This window comes from Papio anubis, chromosome 16 (assembly GCF_008728515.1).
Source record: "Papio anubis isolate 15944 chromosome 16, Panubis1.0, whole genome shotgun sequence".
Classification (NCBI taxonomy): domain Eukaryota; kingdom Metazoa; phylum Chordata; class Mammalia; order Primates; family Cercopithecidae; genus Papio; species Papio anubis.
The window spans coordinates 59751024-59758657 of record NC_044991.1 but is presented as its reverse complement, the minus strand read 5'-3'; the positions used below and the strand labels follow the sequence as shown (position 1 = coordinate 59758657).

At 50.9% G+C, this 7634-nt stretch overlaps 1 long non-coding RNA gene across 1 annotated transcript; it reads left to right on the top strand.

Moving 5' to 3' along the window:
* The first annotated feature begins 2723 nt into the window (after positions 1-2723).
* On the top strand, positions 2724-6857 carry LOC110740517. The gene is made up of 3 exons (XR_002515157.2): positions 2724-2774; positions 3635-5559; positions 6251-6857. It is a non-coding gene; the product is annotated as an uncharacterized LOC110740517 (long non-coding RNA).
* The last annotated feature ends 777 nt before the right edge of the window (positions 6858-7634 follow it).

Sequence of the window (7634 nt, the reverse complement as noted above, 5' to 3'; positions counted from 1 at the left end):
GTATGAGAAGAAGGCCAGGAGGCTCCACCTTTTGCAGGAAAGCAAGGATTCATTCATTCAATGAATTCTTACCGAACACCTATTGTTCTAAGCACCAGAAATACCTCAGTGATCAAAACAGACAAAAACCCCTGCCCATGTGGAGCTGGCACTGTGGTCCAAGAGATGGACCCTAGTGAAAGTGAGCAAATGACATGGAGAATGTCAGTCGGTGATACATGCCGGGGAAGCCTGTAACGTGCGGGTGGGGAGTGGGGAGGCTGTCATCTGAGACAGCAGTCAGGGAAGGAAGACCTCATGGAGGAGATGACATCTGAGCAGATTTGAAGGAGGCAAGATTACTGTTTGTTTGTCTACTCATTCATTTATTTTTCTTTTTTTTTTTTTTTTTTTTTTGAGACGGAGTCTCGCTCTGTCGCCCAGGCTGGAGTGCAGTGGCCGGATCTCCGCTCACTGCAAGCTCCGCCTCCGGGGTTCATGCCATTCTTCTGCCTCAGCCTCCCGAGTAGCTGGGACTATAGGCGCCTGCCACCACGCCCGGCTAGTTTTTTGTATTTTTTAGTAGAGACGGGGTTTCATCGTGTTAGCCAGGATGGTCTCGATCTCCTGACCTTGTGATCTGCCTGTCTCGGCCTCCCAAAGTGCTGGGATTACAGGCTTGAGCCACTGCGCCCGGCCTATTTTTCTTTCTTTCTTTCTTTTATTTATTTATTTATTTATTTTTTATTTTGAGACAGAGTCTCGCTCCGTCACCCAGGCTGGAGTGCAGCAGTGGCGTGATCTTGGCTCACTGCAACCTCCTCTTCCTGGGTTCAAGTGATTCTCCTGCCTCAGCCTCCCGAGTAACTGAGACTATAGGCACCTGCCACCATGCCCAGCTCATTTTTGTATTTTTAGTAGAGATGGGATTTCACCATGTTGGTCAGGCTGGTCTCGAACTCCTGACCTCAGGAGATCCACTTGCCTCGCCCTCCTCCTAAAGTGCTGGGATTACAGGCATGAGCCACTGCACCCAGCCCTGTCCACTCGTTCATTTCTTCTTTCCTCTAGGCAGTCAGCCAGCGTCAGCAAACCTGTCCTTGGGCCTGTTCTGTGGCCTGGCCTTGGCGGGGTTGGGGAGGTAGAGAGCAGCCCAGCCCCTGCCCCGGGTGACTCTCAGGCTGCTGTCTCCCAGCAGTGGGCATGTGAACATGTCCTGCCCACCCAGTGAGAGTCAACAGAAGCCAGGGTGACCAGTCCTCTTTGTTTGCCCAGGCCTGAGGGCTTCCAGGACACTGGACTTTCAGTGCTCAAACTGGGCAGTCTTGGGCAGACCAGCATGAATGGGCCACCCCAACAGAGGCTGCCCTTGATGCCAAGGGTCAGACCAACTATCAGGGGAGTCCTCCACTTCTCTGAGGATGTCAGGTTTGCAAGGGACATGGAAGGGAAGTGAGGCCTCCCTGGGTGAGCGGGGAGGACAGAGGTTCCATGGCTCAAGTCCAACAGCACATGGGGGTCGCAGGTGGATGTGAGGACGAGGCTGTCTTCCAGGGCTCAGTGAGCGATGAGGCAGGAAGGGATGACAGGGGCCTTGCGTGTCTGCAGAGGGGCTGTGCTGACTGTTGGCAGCCAGCCTCCAAGTAGGTGGGCAGCTCCTCTGTGTTAGCATTTTAGAAAGGCCAGCGCTTGGCTGTGCAAGGTTATCCACTGGGGCCAGAGGCAGAGGGAGCAGCGCCGTGTCCTTGCTCTCCCTTTCGTTGATTCCAGCAGGCGTTAAGCACCTTCCAAATCCCCAGCCCTGGCCAAGTGTTCAGATGTCTGCACTAGTTCAGCAAGACAAAGTAAGAGAGAAAAAGCAAACTGTGGCAAATCTGAGTGAAGGGTGTTCATTATACCATTATCTTTGGTTTGGACATTTTCAGAATAAGATATGGGAGGTGGGAAACAAATAGAAATAAATCCTGGGACCTATACAGCCCCTGGGTAAGAAAGGTAAGGCCGGTCCTTCCCCCAGCAGCTCGCCATCCAGGCAAGTATCTGGGCGTGCACACCCGTTGTTCAGTGGCAAGGGTGCTTTGTGTGCATGACCTCCCCAGTGGAAGGACCCTGAGGCGGGCCTGGGGGCTGGGGGAACTGTGCCAGATGGAGAGAGAAAGCAGAGGGCATTCAGACAGAAACAGCAGGAGTCAGAGCACGTGGGCTCACTGTACACAGGACGGGAGGGCCACACGTCATTCTGGGTGGCTCCCTGGGGGTTTGTGCTGGGCCAGGAGGCATGGCTTGGGAGGAGGCTGGAAAGAGAAGTTGTGGCCTCATGGAGTTGCCTCCTAGAATCCGTCTCTGAAAATGAAAATGTGAGACTGGCCCACCATTACAAAATCAGAGAACACAGGAATGTTTCTTTTAGATAGGGTCTTGCTCTGTCACCTAGGCAAGCGATCCTCCTACCTCAGCCTCCTGAGTATGGGAATACAGGCACATGCCACCATGCCCAGCTAATTTTTGTATTTTTGTAGAGACAAAGTATCCTCATGTTGTCCAGTCTTGAACTCCTGGGCTCAAGGAATCCAGCCGCCTCAGCCTCCCAAAGTGCTAGGACTACAGGCATGAGCCATGGTGCCCGGCTGAGGAAATTATTATTATTATTATTATTTATTATTAATTTATTTTTCTTTCCAAGATGGAGTCTCACTCTGTTGCTCAGGCTGGAGTACAGTGGCGCGATCTCGGCTCACTGGACCTCCCAGGTTCAAGCAGTTCTGCCTCAGCCTCCCGAGTAGCTGGGATTACAGGTATGTGCCACTATGCCTGGTTAATTTTTGTATTTTTAGTACAGATGGGGTTTCACCATGTTGGTCGGGCTGGTCTTGAACTCCTGACCTCGTGATCTGCCCACCTTGGCCTCCCAAAGTGCTGGGATTACAGGCATGAGCCACCGTGCCTGGCCCATTTTTATTTTTTATTTTTTTGAGACAGGGTCTCACTCTATTGCCCAGACTGGAATGCAGTGGCACGATCTTGTCTCACTGCAACCTCCACCTCCCAGGTGATTCTCCTGCCTCAGCCTCCGGAGTAGCTGGGATTACAGGCGTGCACCACCACGACCGGCTAATTTTTGTATTTTTGGTAGAGACAGGATTTTGCCACGTGGGCCAGGCTGGTCTAGAACTCCTGGCCTCAAGTGATCCGCCCACCTTGGCCTCCCAGAGTGTTGGGATTACAGGTGTGAGCCATTGCATCCGGCTGAAATTATTTTTAAAAAGGAAATACAACCCCCAGGTTAGTCCATCACCAGAGATAACCACTGTGAAGCATTTGACACATTTCTTCCTAATATATTTTTATATATATATACATACGCATGTAGATCTCCTAATAAAAAATAGTTTGCCTCTTGCTGTCTTTTACCTACAGTTACATCAGATGCATTGTCTGGTGCCTTTAAGTAGTCTCTGAAATCTGACTTCTCAGCCTTTTGGATGGCTCCAGCCGGTCGTGGCCCCTTGGCAAGTATGGCCCCTTCTCATGCCTGGGCACAGAGGCCGTTTCACTCGTTTTCTGTGATAAAAACACCGCAGTAAACATCCTCCGTCCTGTGTAACCTCATGTCCACATTGCTGATTGTTTTGTTTATTTTCTGATACATTTCTAGACATGAAATGTTTGGAAGCCCTGCTGTGCCCAGAGCTGGCCAGGTACTCAAGGGAGGGTGTTGGGCTTCCCAGAGCCACGTGTCCACACCTGAGGACAGCCTGGACCCAGCTGTAAGGAACAACGTGCACTTCTTCAATGTCTCACTCTCTCTTCCACCGCTTTGTCCATGATGTCACAGTACCCCTTGCCTCCCCTCCCAATGCCTGTCTTCCTAATTCTTTCTTATCTTTCCAGACTCTAGCATATCCTTCTCCAGGAAGCTTTTCCAGAGCCCCCAGGCTAGGAACCTCCCCGAAACCCCTGAACTCAAGCCCCAGCAGCCTGTGCCTGCACCATCTCCATCAGAGCTGAATCTCTCTGGGTCTCTGGGTAACAAGTGTCATTTCTTTGTTGTTTTCTGTGTCCCCCAAGGACAAAGCTCAGGCTGGATTCATCTCGGAATTCCCACCACCAGGGGTAGAACTGGCTCTTTTCAATTTCAGTCAATGTTTGTTGAGCAAAGGAGTGAAGAGTTGGACAAATGAATGAACGCATGAAACAGCCTGAGTGGGGAAGCTGAAGCTCAGGCATCGGGGACCTGGGAGAAGCATCCGGTCCAGGCGGACGGGGTGGAGGGGTTCAGAGCAGGGGCCCCAAGTCAGGAGTGGGGAGGCAGGGACGGCAAGACCTCCTTCCATGAAAGGAGGCTGGGACTGGGGAACCAGGTAGTGCAATGCGATGAGGGAAGGGGGCTGGCAAGGGGACTGGCCCGAGGAGTCAGAGGCAGGAGGCACCACTGGGTTATAGACAAGGACATTCTACAAGAGAGAAATGTGTCATGGGCTCTGGAGCCCCTGTCCAGGTTCAAATTGTGACCCTGTGCCAGGGCAGCTTCTTTGTGCCTCAGTTTTTCCCGTAAAATGAGGATACTAATACTTCATTCATTCGTTTTTTTTCCCCGCAATAAACATTTGTTGTATGTCTGCTGTGGGCCCAGGACAGGAGGCTGAGAGGGAGCTGACCACCGTGGTCACACAGCTAAGCCCTGCAGCTGAGATCTGACCCCAGTTTGCCTGTCACAAGTTCTGTTTGTGCCCCATTGTCTGCTTCCTGGGGCTGTTATGAGGGCTGAAGAAGGGGCAGGCACAGAGGAGACACTTACTATATGATCATTGTCCTCCTAGAGTATCATCACCATCAGGTGGACTTCAGTGGCCATCCCAGGCCTCCACAGCTCAACCATAAGATCTTGGAGAATGTCCTTATCCCTCCAAGCCTCAGTTTACCTTTAGGGTGACCAACCATCCTGGTTTTCCCAAGACTGAGGGTTTTCCTGGCACAGTCCCAGGCAAACTGGGATGGTGGGTCACTGATATAGTTTGGCTCTGTGGTCTCCACCAAATCTCACCTTGAATTTTAATAATCCCTACGTGTCAAGAGCAGGACCAGGCAGAGATAATTGAATAATGGGGGCAGTTTCCCCCATGCTGTTCTCATGATAGTGAGTGAGTTCTCACGAGAGCTGAGGTTTTATAAGGGGCTTCCTCCTTTGCTCAGCATCACTCTCTCTCCTGCCGCCCTGTGAAGAGGTGCCTTCCACCATGATTGTAAGTCTCCTGAGGCCTCCCTAGCCATGCAGAACTGTGCGTCGATTAAACCTCTTTTCTTTATAAATTACTCAGTCTCGGGTATTTCTTCATAGCAGCGTGAGAACGGACTAATCCAGTCACCCTGGTTTTCTCATCTCTAACACAGGGACCACCTGCCTCCCAGGGCTGTTGTGCAGAACAGAAATAAGCCTACGGAAAAGGCAGAAAACCATGGAGCCAGAATTCTAGGTCTGGTTACATGAATACTAAAGACTTTTGCATGCCATGGAATTCCAGGCATGAAAAAGAACGAGGCGGTCCCGTGTACTGCTGTGGAAGAAGCTCTGAGATACATGTGTTTTTTTTTTTTTCGTTTTTTTGTGTGTGTGTGTGTGTGTGAAAAAGGCCAGATACCTTTTTCTGGCCTTTGTGGGGAAAAAGGCATCTTTGTGGGGAGCGCTTCTGTTAGTACCAAGTTGGGGGAGGCAGGAACACACATGCACGTGCTCCAGTGCACACATGGGTTCTCCCGGGAGGGGACTGGGGGCTGAGGAGAAAAGACTTGCTTTTCACTATACATCCTTTCGCCTTGTTTGAATTATTTTAACCCTTTGTTTTCAGTAGCTGGCCAAAAAACTTCCCAAGCTTCCATGTGTCAAAAAGAACTCACTGAACAAGATTAAAAGGCCAAAGTTAGGGAGTAGGAACTGTGTCTAGCTCAGGGCCCAGCATCTAAGGAGTGCTCTGTGAAAGGCCTTCTCCCCTCTCCCACTCCTGACCTTGCTGACTGCTGGGAGTGCAGGGGCAACTCCCCCAGTGCGGTATTTGTGAGGCTCAAATGCAAGCCCAGGCTGGGGAGACTGCTCTGGGTTCCAGGCAGCGTCCTGCCTAAGCCCTGGGTGTCCCAGAGGTCCCTGACTCCCTTCTCTGCCTGCATGTCTCAGGTCGCCCTCTGGCCAGTTCTGAGGTCCTGCCCTGCCTTGAGCAGAGGTGGCAGAGTTGGGCCCACCGTGCTGGGTAAATGTCCCGGTTTCACATACCTCCAGATTGCAGGGACCTGCGTATGCTGCTGCTGCTGCTGCGGAAACCAGTTCTGGCTCTGCCCTTGGGGAGAGGGAGCCACAGTTGATTTAGGAAGAGGCTCCAGACGCAGCCTGAGACTACCAAGCACGCCTGACCCCCACAGACCCTGCCTCTTGTGAGCGCCCAGACTCAGCCCTGCCTCAGGCTACCAGCCATGTGGCCAGCCGCTTTTCTTCTTTAATTTTTAGCATCACACAAATATTTCAAGAAAATATTCTCGTTGTAAAATCTCAAACAGTAATAAAATGTAGTGAATAAAAGGCCAAGTAATTCTTCTTTACGTACTGAGCCCCATTCTATTTAAACCATTGTTGTCAGCTGGTCAGTGTATATACCTATACCTATGCCATGCCTATACCAATACCTGTACCAATATTTGTAGCTATTCCTATGCCACTACCCACACCTGTATCATGCCTGTACTGACACCTATACCAAGACCATCTATATCTGTTTAGATGTGCATATTGTGTTTAAGTGTTCTTCTCACATGAGTAGTAACATTCTGTATGTTTTGTTCTGCAAGATGCTTTCTTTTTTTTTTTTGAGATAGAGACTCATTCTGCTGCCCAGGCTGGAGTGCAGCAGGTCGATCTCGGCTCACTGCAACCCCTGCCTTCCAGGTTCAAGCGATTTTCGTGCCTCAGCCTCCCGAGTAGCTGGGATTACAGGTGCACACCACCACACCCAGCTAATTTTTGTATTTTTAGTAGAGGCGGGGTTTCACTGTGTTGGCCAGGCTGGTCACGAACTTCTGACCTCAAGTGATCCACCCGCCTTGACCTCCCAAAGTGCTGGGATTACAGGTCTGAGCCACCATGCCCGGGCTATTTTTCTTTCCCTCCCTCTCTCCCTTCCTTCCTTCCTTTCTTTCCTTCCTCTTTTCTTTTTTTCAAACAGGGTCTCACTCTGTTCCTCAGGCTGGAATGCAGTGATGCGATCTTGGCTCAATGCACCCTTGCTTTCCTAGGCCCAAGCGATCTTTTTACTTCAGCCTCCAGGTAGCTGGGACTACAGGCACACACCACCACGCCTGGCTAATTTTTGTATTGTTTTTTTCTTGTAGAGATAGGGGGTCTCACCATGTTATCCAGGCTGGTCTCAAACTCTTGAGCTCAAGTGGTCTACCCACCTCAGCCTCCCAAAGTGCTGGGATTACAGGCATGAGCCACCGTGCCTGGCCGATGCCTTATTTTTCACTGAACAACGTGTCATGGACATTTCTGAGCCAGTGCATACAGACCTGCCTCCTCCTCTGTGCTGTGCAGTATTCTGTATGGGAACTGGTTCATCCTTTATTTGCCCCCTGGCCTATGAATGGGCATTTCCATTGTTTCACACCCACAC